Raw genomic sequence first — 23,569 nt, 5'->3', positions numbered from 1 at the left:
ATACTATATCTATCTAGAGAAGAAGAGTTCTCGCCCTCGCCCCCGCCCTCATTCCCTTTACAAAGAGAATGAAACAATAATGAATATAAACGATGTGCTTTTGAGTTTTATGACAAAAAAAAAAAAAAAAAAAAAATTCTCATTAAAAATAACCACAACAAAAATTCAAAAAGCATAATCGATTAACGAAACGAAAACAGAAATGCTTTTGCTTTTGCTTTTGTCGGGGGCTTATTAATGACATGCGGCTTAGTGTCAACCATATGAGAAATTTCAGCTAAAAAGCCAAAGAAACCGCACCACAAACACACACAGATAGAGAGAGAGAGAGAAACAGCTAAAGAGGAAACAAGACAGACAACTAAATATATATGTACATATATAAAGAACATTTAGCCCTGGCAACATTAGTAATCGCAGCGTTTAATCATTTAAAAGCATCCATGACTGGAGCCTGACTTTACTAATCTGGCAAAGTCTTTTGGTGTTCTTGCTAAATTTTCAACCTAGTTATACATCAAACTCCTAACGAGTCATTAAGACCATTTGAAATGGGACAATTTGTAAATTATAAAATTCAAGTCCTGCCCAGTTTGGCCTAATGTTGGGTCGCCTGTAAGAGAATTCCGTTAGTCATACTCATTTCCTATATCCATACCATATTGCAAAATGTTTTTTTTTTTTGTGGTTTATTTAATTTTAATGAAGGTTATCGAGTGGTTTTTGATTGGGCAAGGTCTTGCAATCAGTTGAAGTTTTAACTGTGATAATTTAATTACTTTTAGCCTCGATTTATATAAATAAAAAACAGAATATACAAAACATTTAATGTCTTTCAGTGTTAATAATTATATTAGTATGTTAACTTGTGACATCAATGTTCGATGTTGGATATATCTAAACAGAATTCATATACCCCATTTATATTTGTTTAAAGGGAAACTGTGACTGAAACACACACAGACAGAAGGCAAGAAAGTTTCCACTCAATTTTATTTTGCAGACAAAAAAAAAAGTTGTCCAGGAAGTCACCAGTTGTAGTCCCCCCCTCCCGCACAGTAACGCCGTTCCTAGTAAGGATTGGGGTCAGAATAATAAAAAAAGAAGAGAAAAGGAAACGAAATCCAAAAAAGAAAAAGGATATGTGTGTGCGTGTGTGTGTGTGTGTGTGGGGGCAAGAAGTAGGCGCATGGCGCCTCAAATGCTTACCTCGCCCAAAGGCAGAAGATACAATAACTTTTTCCATAGTTTTTTTCTTCTTTTTTAAGGTCGTGCGTATCTTTCCATTTTTGGCCCTTACTTATACTGGTTGGTTTTTTTTTTTTGTAGGCAGTGTCACTGTCACTGCTACTCGAATGCATTTTAATTCCGTTGAGTCTTTTTTTTTTTTTTTTGTCAATTTCATTCTTTGGCCTTTTCTCATCGTTGGCTTTTTCTTTTGCTCTTTTTAAAACGTTTTTCTTTCACGTTTTTCTTTGAATGAATCTTTCATGTAGAGAGAACGAAAGATCAAAAAAAGAAACTGCTTACTCAGCCCCAATATTCGTGGACATAATTCAATCGTATATATATAAGGTATTTCCATTTGTTCAGTTTAAACTTTATGTAGCTAAATTTACTAAATATCAAATAGTATTTAGGATAAATATTATTAACATTTAACAGTTCTAACTTAGGTAGGCCAATCGGGAAAGAAAGCGAGCGGAGACTACCAACTTTACTAGCCCTTTCTGTAGTTTCTTGGTTCAAAAGAAGGGTGATAACGGTCAGTCAGCTTGTTTTTAAAAAAATAGAGAAACCTGATTGTTTCATTTCTGAAATTATAAAAGTAACATAAACACAACATCTTTATAGGGGACATTGTACTCGATTGTACTTTAAACAAAGGTTGCACAGGTTTTTCTTGGGAGATTTGCATTTTATTAGCTAAAACCCCCCACCCCCCTCTCAACCGTTCATGTTACTCCTCCTAAGAAAAGGCAAAAACTTGATTTAATGTAGTTTTTAACTTTTGATATTTTTAAAACTAATTTAAATCATTTTCCAAGAAGTTAATACCAATATTTGTTTTAATATTTTGTTGTTGCTTGTTTTGTATAATCCACAGGAACTTTATTGTTGGTCAACAAAACTTGCTGTTGTTGTTGTTGTAGCTACCAAAAAAGATAGCTACAATAATAATAATAATAATACACACACACGCACACACACACACACAGCTGTTCGTTCCAAGGCAAAACGACGAAGACGAGGACTACGAAGAGCATAATTTGCAAAGCGAAAGAAGCAGAAAAACAAGCAAACAGGTAAGAAGAAGAAAGCCAAGATTTTTGCCACCTGTTGTCAAGCGAAAAGCGGCAGCATTCCTTGATGTGAGTGTTTTTTGTTTGCTCCCATTTTTTGAAGGGGGTTGGGGGAAGAAGGGAGTCCTGTCTTGGTCCCCTCATGCCCTCACTCCTTGGCGCCGCCGCTGCCACTTACATGCCCGTCAAAAGTGAGCGCAAAAGTTTGCGCTTCCAACTTATGGATACTTGTTTCATCTCCTTTTTCGGTTGCTAGCCACCACGCCCCCTTTTGTTGGTCTATCTATCTGCACGTTTGTTGCTACTTCCGTTGCTTTTTGAGTCTGACCGTTTATTTTATTTTATTTCCTCCACCCTTTACCTCTTCATCGTCTTCGTCGTGGTCTTCTTGTTCATCATTACTTTTTGTCTTATACTTTTGGTGCTTTTCTTGGTTATAGTTTTGTATCTTTAAGATACTTTTGTATTGTTTCTCTCTGTGTGTGTGTGTGTGTTTTCTCCCTTTTTGTTCTTACAGACCACGCTCGTTGCAGTTTCATTGCAAGTTTCCTTTTTCTTTTGGGCTGCTTTTCTTTGTTTTGCTTTTGTTTTGTTATTGACGGTGGTTAAGTTTCGCCCATTCGCCTCGTTTGCTGCAATTTTCAATGTACAGGAAAGATCAACACAAAAGTCAGCATAAACGTTCAAAAGGTAAAAATGGAAACTATCAAAATGAATAGATACGCCAAAAAATAAATGAACAAACTAAAAACTTGTTTTCAAAACAATTTCAAAAAACTTTGAATGCATTGTTTTTAATGGCTTTGGCTGGCATCCATCGTACCAGTTCATAGTCATTTAGATATTGTTATGGCAATAGTTGTCGACTCAAAATCGATTTTCAAGCAATTTTGGATTATATTTTTTATAAGGTGATTATCTTAGCAAACGAAAGGATAGGACTTCTTCTTCTTCTCAGTCGTGAAAAGGATGTCAACATTGCTTAGCGTTCAAGTCTAACAAACGGCTCAATGCTTAGATGATGGCCAATTTCAGCAACCATTGACATTGACTTAGAGATCAATATATACATAGATTTCCATATCCATGATGATATTGAAATAGGAGCCATGAGGTCCTAAGTGATTTATGTAAAATACATTGTAATTATATTCAGTGTAACATTTATTGTTAGATGGAAAGTGTTTTTCATTCTGTTCAATATTTATGGAATGCACTTTAGCATAATGATTATGAATGCTTATTCAATTAGTATTCAAATGTAAAATGGGCAAGTTTTTGGTCAATAAAAATTTACATTATTATGTTGAATGCAAATGGAAAGTTTTCAACCAAAAAAATATATTTAGTGCAACAATTAACGGTATGTACTTAACAAAATATTTCCATCTCTTTGGCTCCTCTCTCTCTCGCTCTCACTCTATGCCACTTCTGCCGCATTATTCAACTGGCATTAAAGCAGCAGCAGCAGCAGTGGCATCAAATGATCCCCTTTCCTTTGCTTATACCTACTTTTTTTCCTCTCTTTTTAGCCCCATCTAGAGTCGATATTCATTCAAATTTAAATCAATTTGATTCTGATTAGCCACACACGCAGTTCGAACCTTTTTTTTTTTTTGGCTTTTTGTTGGTTTGTCGCCAAGATTTTCGTGTATACTCTTTGCTTGAGATGAGCATAAGCCTTGTTTTGTTTAGATTGAGTAGGTTAATGGTTAGATATCAGTGAAAGGGTATACGTATTTCGGTTTATGTTTGTATACCCTCTATTTCTCTTTTCCCTTTTTTGGTTTTTTTTGGATTTTTTTTTGTTTGTTGTTTTGTTTGTACCTACAACTAGTAAATAAATTAGTTTTTATTATTGAGAAACAGGTTTGTGAGTAGTAGGTACACACACACACACACACACAGAAAGGGGCAGAGGGTCCAGGGAAAAGCAAACTGAAGTGAGTTGAGTTAAGTTAAGGTAAAGGTAGAGGCGGAGGCACACGCAGGTTCAAAATTCTTCACAGTTCGCTGACAGAACCTGTTTAGAAGTGAGTCTTGGTCTTCGTCTTGAGGACCGGACCAACCTGGGCTCTTCTTCTTGTTTTCCATACACTAAACAGACCAGAGAGTATATATATATTTCCAAAATCGATTGCCAAAATCACAGGGTTGCAAAGGAAAGAGTATTTTCACATTGGTATGAACAAAATCTAGTTAGATCTTCACTGGTTTTCTTCAAGTTTTGCTTTCTTAACACTTTTCTTGATTTGAATTTCCAAGTTGTAAAATCAATTAAATCGATGGCAACGAGTAAACTAAAAGCCAAACAGAAAAACCAACATATCTTGTTGTTGTTGTTTTTTTGTTCAGTTTTTATTGAATAACTGGCCAAGTTTAATGCGCCGTGTCTAATGTTAGCCATCTTAGTCATTATGGGCAAATATATGGCCAAAAAAAAGCCAAAACAAACTAATTTCATTGTCCATGAAGGACAAATTGTCAAAAATAAAAAAACCGGCAATTAAATTAATGTACAATTTAGATCGTTAAAATGTTATTAGAAGAATCTCAGAGATTTCATTTTCAATTCTCATATTTATGAGTTAAGAAATGATGAGAAAAAAGTAAAGACTAAACAATTGTTTCGCAAACTCTGTGGCGAAGGGAATCGCTTCTCATTCCTCAATGAATGGGGGTGGGGTCGGGTGGTAGGTGGTTTGGCCTTGTTAATGCTATTCAAAAATGATTACTTTAAATATGTATCAACTGTAATTTGTTATCATTTGACAAACAGTTATTTTGCTCTTCATCTATTCTCATTGATGGAATCAATAATTTTCTCTATTGAATATGTATTTATTCAAAACTTTATTCATCCGCTCAGTGGCTATTGTTAAATTGTATTTTACTCCCCACTGTGAATCATAATTTGCATCCATTGATGTGGACTGGACTTTGTTTTCTTTTGCTCTTTCTTATTCACTCTCGCACTCTCTCTCTCTCAAGTCAATAGAGAGAAATGGGAAAAATCGAAAATCAAAGTTGGCATAAGAGAAAAACCAACAACAACAACAACAAAAAGGAATGAAAGAATAGAGAATTGGATGGAGAATAATTGCCAATTGCCAATGACAAGTTGATGTTAAATGAGACTTTTTATTATTTTTGGTTTCATATTCCCTTTTGTCTCTGTACATTTTCCACTTATTCATATTATGTTAGTTTTTATAGATGCTCTGTGGGTGTGTGTTGGTGTGTGTGTGTGTTTGTGTTGAAAGTATTTGCAACTTTTGGCCATATGCTTCATTTATCACAAATTCATTCATCATTTGTCTTCACACACAAACACACAAACCCACTCGAACTCACACTCACAATGATGCAAAAATTTTTGAATGTTTGTCGTTCTGCATAAAAGCGGTAGCCCAGTCCTTGTTGTCCCATTTCCCTCCTACCCCCCAACCGAAAAAATTGTAAAAAAGAAAACTTAAGTTGGACGAAGAAAAATGATAAAACCAGACAGCTGAAAGGACTTTAGACTCGCCCTTTTAAATACACTCTCTCTTAGACGAAAGGAAAAACCATCTATACATGGTATGCTTATGGTAATCGTTAATTAGTATAGATATACTCATAAATGTTTTGAATACAATTAGTTACATGCATACTTATTATTTGAATTGCAAATTCTATTCATTTTTCAAACATTTGAAGCCTTTATTTGCTTTTTTTTTTTTGCCAGTTGACTCGATTCATGAATTTATCATTTGCTATTAACCATGAATGAATTAGTTTTATCAATTCTACTACTTAACATTCAAAAAATATATGTATGTATTTGACATCTTCTCTGATGCATGGTACATTAATCACAAACAAAGTTCGTGTACTTGACTTTTCTTTCTTTCGTTTTGTGTCTCTTCTTTTGTGATGGCGAAGATAAGCCGAAGTTTAGATACACTTGAAGAAAATGCAATCACAATCTATATCAGAATCGACCTCATTACTTTACCTTTATTTAATAGTTTACTCATATCCGCTAAAACCGATTCAAAGAACTATGATTCTTAAAAGGTTGAAATGAAATGAAGTTAACGAAAAGCAATTTACTTTTCATCTTAAAAACTAATGGGATTTTCATGAAAATTGCCATTATACTGAAACGAAACGAGGCAGACTTATACACAAAATTTGTAACCAGGCAAAACCCTGAAAAGAAACAAAAACACATGGACATAAAGTAAATACTTACTTATATGCAGAACACCCACAGAAACACTGACTCACTTAACCCATTCACCCATTCACTCAGTCAGTCATTCAATCACTGACTTTCTTAGTTAATTAGCCAAAACGTTCTCATTTGGGTTGGTTTTAAAAGCCATTTTTTTCTCTTTAGACCATGTTATTCAATCCTAAGCGATCCAAACCGATCCGATAGACCTTTTTTTTGTTCCTCTAACAATTTGTTGCGCATGCGTTTGCCGTTTGACGGCACATTTTAGGAGTATAAATGGAATTTTAATTTGAAGTTGAGTTACTTTTCTACCAGGTGATGGCCGTAAAGGTGTGCGAAATTTGTTTAAGAGGTTTTTATTTCTTCCACCTACATACATCTCTCTCTCTGTGTGTGTATATGTAGGAGTTCCAGTTCGTTTAAGGTTTTTGAATTCTAAAATTGGTTTTCTACGAAATGGACTTTAATTTATTTGTTTTGCTTTCTATTCTTTTTTTTTTTTAGCTAAAATCTGTCATTTAAAATGGGCTTAATACTTTTTATTAGTAACTAACTTTATTTTAACACGCATATCAAATCAAAAAGAAAGAAAACATAGCAAACATTTGAGTATAGAAAAACAGGATTAAAAAAAAAAAAAAAAAGCCCATTCAATTTTCAAATTTCCCAATTCGTTTTGGCAATTAAAAGAATTCCTGTTTGTAATTTATGGCCAAGTTTATATAGGTAAACCATTTGGAAGAGGAGTTTTTTAGTGTTTCTTTTTGGTACTTTTTAAGTGAAAAATTATTAAAATTTAGTGGCAAACACTAAGAAGAGAGAAATAAGAGTAGTAAGAGGACTTGTTTTCTAATTTATATAGAAAATAAGTCCTCTTATTACTCTAATTTCTCTCTTCTTAGTGTTTGCCACTAAATTTTAATAATTTTACCTCTGTTAACAATTTGACAGATTTTCTTTGTTGGGAAATTGCCAATTATTTCCAATTAAATGAATTTTCGCAAAATGTTCTTGAGAAAGTCACTCTACTTTATTCTATTTTATGAAAAGCTATTAAGAAACATTAGTAAAAATCATTTCACTTGAATAATTTTGAGTTTTAGAACAGTTTATTGTAATATTTAATTCCTTTCCATTTCTTTTTTGCCTTTAAGTTCAGTTTGATTTTAGGTGTTAATTTTGAGTTGTTAAAAAGATAATTTTCTTTGAATTAGATGGAAATGTATGTATGTACGAGGGTGGTTTAATTGGTCTAGATGTTGCCCACGTATGCAAAAAAGGAATAATAATGGACAAATTGTCAAATGGAACCATTTCGCACACTCGTTGTCCTGTTGGCCGTAAATCCATTTGACCACATTGTGGATGAGTTTGTTAGTTGTAAGAAGGGAATGTAACAGCAACATATGTCAGTTAGGGAGTTAGGGTATTTTGTAGTCGTTGCATTTACTCATTTCATTTGTCGTCAGTGCAGTTAATTTTCATAATTAAAAAAGTTTACCTTCAGCTACCCTCAGTCACATGTGTGTGGGTTTGTCCCCTTTCTAAGAAGGGTGTGATATCCCCCCCACATTCACTCCCCTTCCTTATATGCTCCCCCCCGACTCGCCCCATGCCATTTAAGTACGCACATTTTGTAAGCCAGACGAAACGTTTTTATAATTAATTTATGCAAATAATCAGAGGACGCCCCAGGTTATGAGGGTGTTGAAATCCAGTTTGCAGCTTGCTTGAGCCAATTGCAGTTGTGCCACCTTCCCCTTCGGCTTGCCCCGTCCGGGTTCAGTTTACTCCGTGCTTTGTGCTCCTTTGGCCACGATGCGTGTTGGCCAAGCGTTGGCATATTAAAATGAATGACCCATACAGTTTTTTTCTCTCCCTCTCGTCTTCCTTACTACCATTCTGGCCACCTTCCTCCTTTCCCTGCCTGCCACCCGACTCAATCTCTTTTGCCCTTCTACTGGAAGCTTGGAGCTTGTTGGCACTCCCTCGCACATTTAGGATTAAGCAGACAAGTTGGCAAAACATTGCAGCACATGCAAAAAACCTAAAAAAACCCCCCCCGTTCCCTCTCCACCCCCACCTCTTCCCAAAATAAAAACACTAAAAAGAAAAAGCAACAAAACAAAAAAACAAACTAAGAGAAAAACTGCCATGAGGATTGAAAACTAGTTTTTCCCCTTACCCCTTAGCCCATACCCTTACCCAACACTCTGTTCATTCGCTTCCCTCCTTCGGTTTGCATGTGGAATTTGTGTTTACTATTAAATTTACTTTTTCATATATAATTCTCTTCTTGACTTTTTATTCGAGTAGAGGTTTATTAGAGACTAAACTTATGCATAAGAATATTCGCTGCAGCGCAGGCAGCGAGAATAAGAACGTAAAGCAGAAATGAAAGAATGTCCGTTACAATTCACAGATCGGATCATTCTAGAATAATATGAAAGAGATAGACATACTGCGGTGGTTATATACATATTTTAACACTCCTTCTCAACGCGAAGTCTATCTTGTACAAAAATTATTTTAATCCCAACATTTCTGTAAACTTTACATGTTTGACCTTACATAAGTTCTTTGTTAATATATCTGAGGTCATACTATCTGTGGGAATGTATTTGATATCTATTACATTTTCTTTATACATTTCCCTTACAAAATGATATTTTATTTCAATATGCTTGCTACGTGAATGAAATTTAGCATCTTTAGCAAGACATTGTGCGCTCTGGTTGTCACTATAAATTATCAGCTTCGCCATCGGCCCGAATCCCATCTCGTTGATCAGCTTTCTGATGTATATCGCTTCTTTGGCTGCTGTAGAAAGTGCTACGTACTCGGCCTCCGTGCTACTGAGGGCAACCAGATTTTGCTTCTTTGATTCCCATGACACCGCCGCTCCAGCAATAAGGAATGACCAACCAGTGAACGACTTCCGATCGTTGCAATCGCCAGCCCAGTCCGCATCAACAAAACAGTGGATAGGAACACCAGTTTTGCTATAATGGAGTCTCACATCTGAGGTACCTCTTAGATATCTCAATACCCTCTTGGCTGCAACCTCATGTTCCTTGTGCGGATCTGAATTTCTCTGCGCCAATTTAGCCACAGAGTGTATTATATCTGGCCGTGTAGTCAACGCCAAATACAATAACGAACCAATGAGTGATTGATAGCGTGTCTTGTCCACCTGACCGCAATCATCGCTATCGCACTTCGTCTGGAACCCAACCTCTAGAGGAGTCGCGTTCGGCTTGCAGTCCTGCATACCATATTCATGCAACAAGCCTTCGATGTACTGCTTGTGGCCTATGGAGACATTGCCAGTCTTGCCATCTCGCTCGATTTCCATCCCCAAAAAATGATGGAGTTCACCGCCGTCGACCACATCAAATTCGTTTGATATGAGCTGCTTTATGTAGGCCACGTCGTCTTTTCTGGTACATGCAAGTATAAAATCGTCAACATATACAACAATAATAGATAAATACCCATTGACTTTGCTCGTGTATATACACGGTTCGCTTGCACACGGAACGAAACCAATCTTCAAAAGAACGCTATCCAACTTTTGGTTCCACTCACGCCCACTCTGTTTCAAGCCGTACAACGATTTATGTAGCTTGAGTACACGCTTGGGATGATCAGTATCGACAAAACCTTCAGGTTGTCGCATATAAACGTCATCTTGTAGCTCACTATTGAGGTATGCTGCAGAGACATCCATCTGGTGCAAGTGCATCTCGTGCTCCACCGCCAACGCAATCACCAGTCTGATTGAGGAATAACGTGCAACCGGGGAAAAAGTTTCCTTGTAGTTAATTCCATATTGTTGACCACACCCTTTTGCGACCAATCTTGCCTTGAAGCGCTGAACTTTGCCACTCTCATCTCGTTTGGTGGTAAAAACCCATTTACAACCGATAACCTTTTTGTTTGCAGGAAGATCAACCAAACTCCATGTCCTAATGTTTTCTAGGTTGTCATACTCCTTCTGCATTGCTGATTTCCAGTTTTCCGACTGCTCTGACTTAAATGCCTCATTTATACAGGTAGGAACAATGACGTCTTTCGCATCTAGTACATTCAGCATATTGTACTCTCTTCGTGGACGACCAGCACGCCCAGTGCGAACAATCTTTGGTCTCCCTGGCCCTCTTCGGGTATATGGTTGCTCCTCCTCAGCATTTTCTTCGTCACCACTTTGCTCATCAACAATTGGAATTTGCTGCTCCACAGATTTTTCTTGGATTTCATCATTATGCTCGCAATCAAGTTTTTCACTTGGCTGAAAGATTACCACATCTGACTCACATGATGATTCTCGACCGTGCTCCAACTCTTTCATGAACTTGTGCTCCAAAAACACGACATCTCGGGATACTACTACGGTCCTTTTGACAGGGTTGTAAAGACGATAAGCCTTGGCAGTCTCGGAGTAACCTACCAAAATATGCTGCTTCCCTTTCGCTGAAAACTTGTTCTTATGAGTTTTATCTAAAACAATAGCTTTCATACCAAATACTTTAAGATGAGATACGCTTGGCTTTTTCCCATACCAAACCTCGTATGGAGTATTGTCAGGCAAAGTTGCAGTTTCTGCTCTGTTCCGTAAATATGCAGCCGTCATTATCGCCTCTCCCCAAAAAGATTCGCCAACTCCAGCATGCACTATCATGCTTCGCGCCATCTCCACCAAGGTTCTATTTGCGCGCTCCGCCACACCATTTTGTTGTGGAGTGTGGGGAACAGTGAGTTGTCTTTTTATTCCATGACTCGATAAGAACTGTTCAAATACATCGCTCAGGTACTCGCGACCGTTGTCGCTTCGTATGGCTTTTATACGCTTACCCGTCTGATTTTCTGCTAGAATTTTGAAATCTTGGAATTTCTGGAAAATATCGCTCTTATTCTTTAACATGTATACCGATACATAACGCGATTTATCGTCTATGAAAGTTGCAAAATAGCGCGCACCACCTTGTGACGCTGTACGCATAGGTCCACAAATGTCTGTATGAATCAAGCCCAACAATTCCTTTGAGCGACTTTCCGAAAACTTCGGAAACTTCTTAACGCAAATTTTACTTTTTGCACACGTTTCACATACAAGGTCATTTGTACTACACACTCTAGCATTGAGACCATAGACCATATCCTGCTTAATCATTTTGTTCAAACTATCGAAATTTAAATGTCCGAATCGATCATGCCATTTCACCAGCTGATTTACATTTGCTTCTGCAGCAAAAACTGTTTTTGTTTTACTTTCAAACAAAAACAAACCGTTGTGTTTCTCTGCGATCATTAAATCACGATTGTTACTGTCTTTAACGAACACTTTGTTTTTGACAAAAATTACTCTTAAGCCATTTTCTGTTGCTTTTGATACCGAAATAAAGTTACATTGTAAGTCTTTTACATATAGCACGTCAACCAACTCGATCGTGATATTTTTGCATATTAGTTCCACTGTACCGCAACCTTCGGCTTCTATATAACTGTCGCCTGCTAACTTGATTTTCTCTTTGTGCTCACGCATACTCGTGAACATTGATTTGTCCGCACACAAATGAGCTGTAGCCCCGCTGTCTACACACCACGCATTTTTCGACAAACCGATTCGTGTTCCAGAAGTAGAGAGCACCGAAAAAGATTTTTTACTGTTCTTTTCGCTCGCGTTGTCTTTTCTCTCTTTCGAACTACACTTCGACGCGAAATGCCCGCGACGACCGCACAACCAACATTCAATGTTTTTTGGTTCTCTCATTGCTTTGTTCTTTTTACCGTTTTCTTGACGCGACGAATACATTTTATTCTCACTTTTCTCGGCTACTTCGCCAATCTTGCGTTTCTCTCCCTCTTCAAGCAATTTAATTTTTAGAGCGCTTAGCGATGGCAACGAGTCTCGCGTTTCTATGGCAACTACAAAATTTTCGAAATCATCACTTAAACTTGCCAACAAAATTATAACGAGCATTTCATCAGGCACTTGTTCCTGAATTTCACTTAACTTTTCTACGACATTAGAAAAATTATTCAAATGCTCTCGAATACTGTCTGTAGCCAACATTTTAGAATACAACAATTGCTTAAACAACTGTATTTTTCTAGCCGGACCGGAGGGCATGTGAATCGCGGACAACTTTGCCCATGCCTCGTTCGCGGTTTTACAATGTTTTATACCGTTGATCTGCGACGGACTTACGCACAACAAAATACTTGCGAGGGCTTTCTCGTCTTTACTGTCAAACAACTCCTTTTGTTCAGCCGTATCAGACGCCACTTTTTTTAACCGACCACATGTCACCGACCACAAATCAGAATGAATCAACAGACTTTTCATCTGTACTGACCATACACTATAATTTTCACCATCTAGTTTTTCGATTGAAAATTGTGTACTCATCTTGAACAAATTAGTTAATCACAAACTTTAATTAACAAAACGAATCTCTTACAAGTCTTTCCGACTAACCCGCACAGTTTTACTTTCTGCTGCCTGGGCCCATAACCTATTCGAGTAGAGGTTTATTAGAGACTAAACTTATGCATAAGAATATTCGCTGCAGCGCAGGCAGCGAGAATAAGAACGTAAAGCAGAAATGAAAGAATGTCCGTTACAATTCACAGATCGGATCATTCTAGAATAATATGAAAGAGATAGACATACTGCGGTGGTTATATACATATTTTAACACTTTTCAAGACTTTTCAACACATGCGAAATTCTCACTGTTTGCTGTACGTTGACATTTTGGTTGTTGGCCAGGTTAAGAAATGGCAAAAAAAAAAAAAAACAGAAAAAACGCAATAAATTGTCAAACAAAAGCTAAAAGGGGGAGCCTAATGACTGAAGCGACCGCTCCCCATGTTGCATGCCCCAAAACACTCTTTCCCTCTCTTACCCTCTCTCTCTCTCTATATGAAACAACAAGAAAAGTCACCATCGAAATTCACCCTCTCAGAGCTCGAAGCTGAGCTCAGCTTTCTGTTTGTGTGTGTGTGTGTGACTGACTGGCAGCTGCTTGGTCCTTACCATCACCCTCAGACCTGCCCCTTGCCTCTTCACATATCCTTGCCACGAATCAGACCCACCATGAGTTTTGCTTGGGGCTCCCCCTTTTTTTTTCTTCTTTGGCTTGTTGCTACGGCGGGGGAGAAAACAGAACTCAAAAACAGAGAGTGATAACAATGATGGCAAAGCAGAAAAAACAGACCAAATTAAAGGGGAAACTAAAAGCAAAATCTGAGATTTAGTTATTTACTACATATCCTCACAAACATAAATATACTATATAGTGGATTTGAAAAATCTGACTTAAGGTTTTTGTCATTTAAAAAGGTTATCAAAATGAAAGTGAAATACGAAGAGCGAACAAAACGGAAAATGGGTCATCACTTTTCACATTTCCATCAACGAAAACCAAACTATAATAGACTTTAATCATTTCTGTTTCTCACTTCTGTTTTGTTTTTTGCTCGCAGCTAATTACAAATTCACAACTTGAAGAAAGAGCATATGAAATTCGCTTTGATGTTGGACTCTTTAATCAAGTCAACAGTCTTTTGCACCCCTCCAGAACAGGATTACACCCCATTTTAGGGGGAACGGTGGGGTTAATGCCCCAGTTTTTCCCCCTAACCAAAAAACAAAAAGGGAAAATCAAGTAAAAATAAATCCCGCTGTTGGTTTTTTGCATTGACTTTCTGGTAGCTAGAGCGCTGACTCATTTGGAGTACTTGAAAGTATGTTGCACCCAAACGAAAAAAGCACAACAAAAACAAATGCAAGAGAGTTTAACCAAAAAAATAATAATAAACCAACACACTTTATCAAAGGGCCGAAAATTTAAGTTAGTTGGTCGTTCTACTGAATTATTAATACCCTTTTTTAATAACGATTTTGTTTACTAAGAAAACGTTTATTATAGGAAGGATGACAGAGCTTTTAGCTCTGATTTTAATGCTCTAACTTTACCTCTTTTGGATGGCTAGGGAAAGGGTATGGACTGGACTGAGAACTGGCCTGAGCCATCAGAGATAAATATGTATACAAAGCAAGAAACATGCAACATGAACATCGATATGGAGTCATGGACCAGAGGCAATATTTACTTTGCGTGCCATGGCACTTAGCTCAGTATTCTCACTCTTCTCTCCTCTCGCACTCTCTTCTTCTTGGAGTTTATCCTTGAGACGCGTTTAATTCTTTGTTAATAATTTGTATTTTAGTTTTCTTTTTTTGTTTTGCTTTTCGTTTCCCTCATTTGAGACATGGACTACCTGAAGCAGAGTTTGAATCTGAATCAATATCAAATGACAGTACAAGCATATCTCTGGTTTCACTCGCTCACAATCGCCTTGTCTCTCTCTTCCCCTCTCTGAGTCTCATTCCCATCGTAAGTGGCTGACTGACTGAAATTTGAGTATAAAAATCCGAGCAACATCAAGCGTCTGTGACCTTCTCTGTCCATGCCTAGCAAAAAGGCAAAAAAAAAAAAAAAAAAAAACGAAACTTCCTTTTTGAACTAATCGCAGTTTTGACTGCTGCTGGGTCGGATTTTTGAATGGAGTTCAAAAGGATTTCACCGCGGAAGTGTTTCGCTACCTGAAATAAAGTAACATGCCAATTTTTAAACATTAAAACCTTGAATTACACAATTGCTAACTTAGCTTGAAAGTGGGGATTGAGGAGTTCTTTGAAAACTTTTCCATTACAATTGAAGTTGATTTCTGAATGAATGTATGTAGTATAGTAATTCTTGATTTGATCATCTTCTGCACTTGCCACACTATTTGACAACAATTTTTCATCATCATCGTCTTTCATTTCATTTTGTTTCCCTTTCTTTTGCTGTCTCTTTCCATTTATGATTTCGTTTCACAGTGTGCATTTTTTTCTTTGTAATTTCGTTGCATTTATTGCCAACTTTGTTGACTGCATATTTCACATGGCTCGGGCACAGGCTGAGGCACACCTCCAATACATATACATATGTACATACCCAGCCCTACTGTGTATGCTACCTGTATTCCCTTGTGACACAGCATTCCATATTCTCTCTCCATTACCCCGTTTGCTGCCTCCCCAGAACATTTTCTCCATGGTGACGTTTCCTTTTGAGTGAGAATGGAAATTTTTATGTCACTGGTATATTTCTTTTACTCCAGCTAGCTTTACCAATCTCTCTTCTCTTCTCTTTATTTTTGTACTTTTTTGTTGTTGTTTGGTTCTTTACTTTGGCACTTTCCCTTTGGACACTTTCATGGCTGACTTGGCTGGTGGTCCCCCATCATTTGAATTGGCGACTGGCGAAAGAAAAATATGAAGCAAAGTCTATTTTCAAAATATTTATTTGCTAGGACTCCTTGCCCACATGGAGAAGGGTCCTAGAAGCTTACAGATGAAGTAGAAATACTAACTAATATTAGTTCTTATTCCAAACTCTATTAACACTTGGCCCATTGATGGTCAAGTTGGGAAAATGGAAAAATTTGTGATCATTTGATGTACATAAGAAGAGTATAAAAATTCAGCATTGCTATAATGAATTTTACCTTCTGGTTTTCCACTTTTCACCTCTTAGTTTTTCCTTTTTCTTCTTCTTGAGTTCTCTCTCTCTCTCTCTCTCTCTCTTGAGTCTACTCGTGCACAATTTTAACACTTCTTGTGCAAATTTGATGCAGTTTCTTATTTTGTTTTATTTCGTTTTGTTGCTTGCACAAAAAAAAAAAAAAATTTGCATATTGTTGTTATTGAAGAGGAAGCTTCTTTTTCTTTTTCTTCAACCACACCTCGGTATGTATGTATGTGTGTGTGTGTGTGTGTGTGTGTGTGTGTGTGTTGTAAGGTTGGCCACAATTAAACTTTACGACTGCCATTTTCATGGCAAAAGTTTTTTTTTTGTTTTGTTTTTTGTTCTTGTTGTAGAATTTAAAACGTTTGCAACGAAAACTTTTACCAACTCTGCCACTGACATAATCAACTGGAAAAAAAAAAAAAAAATATCCACCAAAAATTATTAGAATATTAGATACTCTAAGATTGAGCATGAATTTCATTATTAAACACATTTGAAATATTTCTTAAAAACTGAGAAACATTTTTAGGCCATATACCTTCTTTTTAGCCAGAAGTCTAGAATCAGTGGTAAAGTCAATATACCCCACACGTGTTTTTTTTTTTTGTAGGGAATAAGTTTACTAAACCACAATGCCAATTATTAAACCAAAAACTTTGTTTATAGTCGTTAATAACTAAAAAAAAAACAAACACAAAAATTGTAACTTAATGAAATTTGTTGTAAGATAATTATAAAATTTTTGTGATCGGTGGAGACTGAAATTTGAAATTCAGTTTCCATTTGCAATTGAAATTTCTATTTTAATGCCAAGTCTGAGTTTTTCTTGAAATTTTCATTTTGATTTTGTTTTCCATTCGCTTGGCCCCAATTGAGTCACTTGTCGACTTTACACCCGAAAAGCAATAACCAAAGAAACATATAAAAAAATTGTCATGTGTTTTTTTTTTTTTGGTTTTTTTTTGGGGTAGGGAGAAGTTGTCTGTATTTTTTTGTGTGTAGTGTTTGATTTGCGCTTGATTTATGCGCTTTTTAAATGGCAAAGATTAGACATTTGTTTACCAATTCATTGTGGATGACACTTTTGCCTGGCACCAAATGAGGCACACGACAACTTGAGTGGCTAAAAGTGGAGTCGTATTGGGCCCACGCCGCTGCCATCGCCACCACAGCACGATTCGATGTGTCTGTGTCCCCTTCGATTCAGCCTACGTGGTTGATGTCGGCAGACCAAGCGGACAGACGCTAATTAATTTCCCTTTTTGAAGGCAGAACACAGCGAAGAGGGGGGGGCAGATGAGGATGAGTATTTAGGTGAAAGGCGACAATGGGTAAGGGCCATCAATTGCCACACCTCATCAATTCTTTTGAATTATGCCTTGTGAAAAAAAAAAATGAAAATTTAAACTTGGAAGCAAATTTGCTACAAATTCCTTTTTGTAAAATGTGTGCGGAACCCTTTAAAATTAATCGGCTTAACCCAAAAAGACAAACCTTTTTGGCCAAGATAAAACCAGTTGAGAATTACAACATTTCTGCTGGTTGATGAGAAGAGAACCGAACATTACGTAACTCTCTTAAGTGGACCAAACATTAATGTCATTTTTATTTTGCGTTTCACAAAAAGAATGAAAAAAAAAAAATGGAATGAAATTTAACTTTCTGAACTTTTGTTGTTGTTGCTGTTGCTTTTTTTCCCCACATACATAATTAATTTATTAATTTTATAAAAATAATTCCTTTAATTGAAGTTTTATGTGTCTTTCGATGGCAACAAGCAAACAAACAAACAAACAGGCAACGGCAGCAGCAACAACAACAACAACAACAAGCACATCAACAACATTTGTTGTTTGTCTTTTTCATGTTGCAATGCGACAACTTTTTGCCACCACTGTCGAACGAAACGAAACGAAACGATGGTTGATGCAAGGAAGCAAGCTAATGGATGGGATGGGATGGGGGGAGGGGACTGGGCGTGGGCGAAAGGATAATGTGGGCTTGGACAACTCGCTGCAGCTTTTAAGCTAATTAAGTTGCAACTAAAAAAAAAAAAACATTTACCAAACCTGACGAACAAAACAAAAAACAAACCCCGATGATAATATAAATATTTTAAAAACTTTCGATTTTCCATTGTCAATCATAAAATAAACATTATAAAAAGCGAAAAAAGCTAGCAGATTGCATAAAAATTTAAAACATTTGCCAAGGGACAAATTAAAAATGAGTCAGAGAGTGGGGTAATGGTTAAGAATCAGCTGAAATTAGTCAACAAAAAGGACTAGAATCAGGCATTTCCTGGTCAATTGGTCTCTAAGCCATTTTTTAAATATTTTTGGCAAAACTAAATCCAAGTCGACCTTACTAACTTAGTTAAGATTATGTTAAACCAATATGAATACCAAGTTAGATGGTCTATCCACTTGAATTTCGGTTGATCATGAATACATAAGTCAATATTATGGGTTATAATTCACATGGCAAAATGCTAATGGACGGACATGAATGTAGAACATTGTTAATGGAGCCCACTCCTTTCGGCAGGGCAAATAGCATGTACTAAGTTTATATATTTCATAGATGGTGTTCTTTTTTTTTGTATTTAGCTTTTTTTTTTTGTGCTGCATCATCTTCATTTCCGGTAACAGCTCGAAAGGCAGCAACTTCCTACCAGAGAGAGAGAAAGAGCAAGACACGGAGCTGAGGCAGACGTGAAACGGTGGAGAAACATTTTGTTTTTATGCGCCACTTGCGTGTGGCAGCTGCATTAAGAGCACGCTCGACCCACCACAGACTACGGAACATGGACAACAACTACAAAAAGAAAAATAGAGAAGAATATATACAAATTCATGTACATATGTATGTATGTGTGTGTGTAAGTAGATGTATTTGTATATATAAACTGAACTGAAACTGAACTGGGTGGGTGACAAAGTGGCTGTGATTATATGGCCAACAGCAAGTTGGCCCAAAACTTTACTCTCCGTCGTTGTTGTTGTTGGCCGTTTAATTGAAATGGCCCAACGCACGCCATGAACATAAAAACAATTTCAAGGTGTCGCATTAGTCGTCAGAACCGACGCCGACTCCACCGCCGCCCCACATCATCAATGACTCAAAATGAAGGCAAATTTCCCAAACATCCAGCAAGAAACAAAACGAAAAAATCAAGAAGCAAAAAAGAAAAAAAAAAAACACATCACAAAAATGATGACAATTATAAACAAAAATTTTGTGCGTTTTTTTTTTTTTTTTTTCTTGCCTAGGCCATTTGTCAGGTTCTCTTGCCATGCAAGGGGCGGTTGGTCTGTCGTTTGGTTGGCGCTCTAGAAACCGCCTGATACTTATGTATCATCATAAAAACCAGATATCGTGGCATAGGCAGCAACGTTGGCAATTTTCAAGGATTCTTCCGTCATTTTTCATTCGCTTTAACGACAACACTCTTGCTCCTGCTCCTGCTCCTGCTGCTGACGACTGAACCAAAAATATGACAAAGAGCATAAAAAATACGAAAAATACCAACAAAACAGATTTAGAGCATGAGAATGACTATATTGTAGTTAGTGGGCCTCAAACTTAAAGTCGACTTTAGCTATACACTGTATTTTAAGCAGCATTATAACAAATAAAAGGTCTAGCAAATGTAATTTAAGCTCCAAATCTTTAATAAGTATATAGCATATACTTATCTGATTCCATTCGTTAATTCAGATCTGCCAACTTTAGCTTAGCCTCAGTGATTAATTCCAATTGAAAGTTCTTCTTATCCTTAAAATCCTAAACTATTTCCTTTAGATGATTCTACATAAAGTAAAGCGACCTTTGTCTTGGCTTGTCAAAAATTCACTTGAAGTTAAATTCTTAAGAATAAATATTAAGGAAATTTTCATATTTTTTATTATTTTTGACTTGGACTTGGCAGAAGCCAACTTGGCCAACACCCGCTCCATACTTCCCTGTTCCTTTGATGGTTGTTGGTCTCTGTTTTTCACTTTTGTCCAACCAAATGTCGTCATGATGTTGCAATAAAATGTGCCCATGATGACGATTAGAAGGCGCATTTGTGGGCTAGTGGGCGGGCCGTTTCACTCTCTATCCCTCCTCTTGTTGATTTTTGGGTGTGTATGCGGGTGTGTGTGTGTGTGCGATAAGCATGCAAAAGTTCAGCTTTTTTGTTGCTGTTTGTTTGGCAAGTTATGCTAGGCCTTCTGGCTGGGTTAAGGGGGAATTCAATTAACAACAACAAGAAAAATAAAAAAGGAAAACGAAAGTAAAAGCAAGACCGATGACAAGAATCGCGAGCACGCTTCATGCATCAATCAATGGCATCATCAATCATAAAAACGAAGCAGACAACATAGAGCCAAATATATCTAAAGAAATTTATATAAAATATATACATACATACATATATATGTATTTGTATATGCATATCAAATTCATTCATTTTGCCTTACCAATTGTGGCAAGTCATTCACACCCCACAGCATGAAGAGTTCAAGTAAATTGATTAGAATAGACAGTCACTCAACCATTCAGTTGCCCATTCCATTCTCAGGGCGATAGGCCGACGAGTGGGTTAAACATAACTTTCAACATGAAATATAAAAAGGGAAAAGGGCTGAAGGCGACTGAGACTGCGGATAAAAAGGTCATTTGCAATGTATGTATTGAACTGAATTATTGGTGGGTGTGTTCCCTGTGGAATCGTCGCCGTAGTTGAGTCATGTGTGTCCACTCATCATGTCAGCGGCGACTGGGCAATAATAATTGCAAAAGTTCATTAATAATCGTTTAATTTTTGCAATCATTCAACGGAAATGAAGTCAGTGGGAAAATATTATTCATACTGTTATCCAAGTGCCTAGGCGAATCGTTATACGTTCTTTTTTTATGATGATTTATTTGTGCATTTGATTAAATTGGTTAGGCAAAAGGTTTAGTACAACGATTTGAAATGCCATTCAAGTTAATACACACATTTCAAACTGTTAAAAGACTAAGACTAAATGGAAATGTTTCATTTGAAATGTAAGAACAACTGAAAAGCTTTTACTTGTAATTCATATAACCGAAACCGAACCGATACACAATTTAGTATCTTGATTAACCTAATTTTTGATGTCTGAACTGATCATCAAACTATAGTCTATATAAACATAGATATTGTAATAATTATTATAATTTATTAATGAATTTTTTTGGTTTTTTCTCTCTCTTCTTTTAGGTAACTATGTGCAAAGGTTATTTCCGGATATGTATCTATAAATTTATTTATTTTCTAAATTTTATTCAAAATGGAAATTGAAATTCTTGCCAACAATTTGTATTGATGGATGAGAGAAGGAATGAGAAGACGAGCCAAAGGAGAAAAAAGCAAAAGCAGAAGTAAAGAAACGCAACTTCATGTCTCACAGATTTCAAAGTAAATATGCAAAATATTTCCTAGAACCACACTTATGCATCAGCTTCAGGTTTCTAAAAGAGAGCGAGTAAGGGAGCTGCTGATATTTAGGTATAGGTTGGGTTTGCTTGGCTTACGATTTGGGCGGAGTTTTTCGGTTGGCTGCTTTTGGCCCTTACCAAATGTGGGCGAAAATAAAAGGACGAGAGAGAGAGAGAGAAGTGAGTTGAAGCCCAACAGGAAGCAGCAGCTGACTTTAACGAAAAAAAAAAGGCTATGCAAATAAAGTGCAACAAAGTATGCGGCGGTTGTCTTCCCTCTTTCACTTCCTCCGCCCACTTGGCCACTCACACTTGGCCGCCTCAGTCATTCCATACCAGTCTCTTTTCGATGTTTCGTTGTGGATGTGGGGCGGCGGCGTGTCTTTTGTCTGTTGAAGGCAGCGGGCTTAAATGTTGGCGGCATCTCATGGAAATAACATTAAAAACACATTAAAACCGCGACTTGCTGGCCAGCAACAATAACACCAACAACAACCACATCAGCTAAACGAGGTGATAAGCCAGTCAGATATGGGCGACAAAGATGCGTTTGCAGTTATTGTTGTAGCTATTTCTCGACTTGCTAATGAACCCCAAAAGAAAAATATGTAGATACATAAAAAAAACAGAAGAAAATGACAATGTCTTAGTTGTGTATACGCAACGAACAACGAACGGATGTTTTGTAATATCAGGAAAGTAGTGAAAGGGCAGCGCTGTCTATCGCACAATTTCAATTTATATGAGTCACCCTCGAAATGTCCTCGAAGCGGTTTCTGATGCTCCATTTTTTAATACTCTCGATCGTTTAGCAAAATGAGTACACATGAATTTCGCTTTAACTACATTGAGAATCCGTTCAAGGTGGTTTTTGGTTTCTGTTTCAGTCTCCACCTATTTAGGGTCGCCTTTGTGCTCAGCATCCTGTTGCTACTTCTTCGTCTTCTTTCTTGTGTTTTTTTTTTTTGTGTTGCTCCTTCTTATGCCCACGCCTTCTTCTTGTACGTTTTATTTTGTTGTTGTTGTTGTTTTTTTTTGTCTCTCTGTCTGAACTCACACCGCACACACATGTTCCCAAGATACTACATAGATAACCATATTGACTGCTGCTGTTGCTTTTCAGGTTCAATTACATGTAATTTTAGCCGCAACAACAACAACAACAGAAACATCACCTCAAAACGGCTGGATAGATAGATCCTTGCTTCGTTTTCCTTTTCACATTTCCCTCGTATATTCCCCTTGCTTTAAAGCATATGTTTTTTTTCTGAAAAAGTAATGAATCCGATACGCCAGATGAATTTTATTAAGACATTGTTTCAAAATAAGGTTAAACAAACGTTACCAAAGGTGTTCTGAATGAACCATTAAGTATAACGGTGAATTTCTGGCTTTTGGCCATAACATTAGAAGACAGCCAACAAAAAACAGGCGTCAAAAGTCTAGTTGATCAGGAAAGGACTATGACTGGCAACTTGGATAAGTTGTGGTGATCTCAAGGGACGTAAAGCACTCAAAACTCTTTGAAAAATCAGGTGAGAGATCTATCAGATTTGTATTCTTATGTTATCGATAAATAGTTGGGCTAATCGTTTGCGGTTTGTTTGCTCTTTCTATGTAAGGTCCTTGGATAGTGCTAGATACATATGTATATTGTATTGTCCGTATTCTAGGAATTTGTATTTGTTTTGCTTCTTGCATTCTCCTTCGTCTTTCATCTTCCGTTTTAGGTCCCTTTTTTGTTATATTTTATACAAAGTGATTTTCTATTCTATTTATTTCTCCTTCAATTGTTTTCACTTTCCTTGCTTTTGGTGGTCAGTCACGCAATTAATCTTTGCACGCAAAGTTAGTCAGACTCAAGGACCCCATTGCCTTTGAAGTTGCATTGTCTTAGCCTAACCCCCTGAACCACTATAACCCTGACCGCTTCAATTTCCATTCCATTTCGTCCCTCAGCCATGGGATCGTACATTTCTTCTTGTTATTATTAGAAAAGTTTT

At 36.9% G+C, this 23,569-nt stretch overlaps 1 protein-coding gene across 1 annotated transcript in view; it reads left to right on the top strand.

The window, feature by feature from the left end:
* LOC137586739 (hornerin) overlaps window positions 1-23,569 on the top strand; it is a 78,493-nt gene that overhangs the window by 3,527 nt on the left and 51,397 nt on the right. Inside the window, exon 3 of the mRNA XM_068302875.1 lies at window positions 2,108-2,306. The gene's annotated coding sequence lies outside the window, so the exon portion shown is untranslated. The remainder of the gene's footprint in view (window positions 1-2,107; window positions 2,307-23,569) is intronic.

This window comes from Drosophila tropicalis, unplaced genomic scaffold, assembly GCF_018151085.1.
Source record: "Drosophila tropicalis isolate 14030-0801.00 unplaced genomic scaffold, ASM1815108v1 contig_158, whole genome shotgun sequence".
In the NCBI taxonomy this organism is placed as follows: domain Eukaryota; kingdom Metazoa; phylum Arthropoda; class Insecta; order Diptera; family Drosophilidae; genus Drosophila; species Drosophila tropicalis.
The sequence above is the reverse complement of the archived record's forward strand: the minus strand, read 5'-3'. Positions and strand labels throughout refer to the sequence as shown.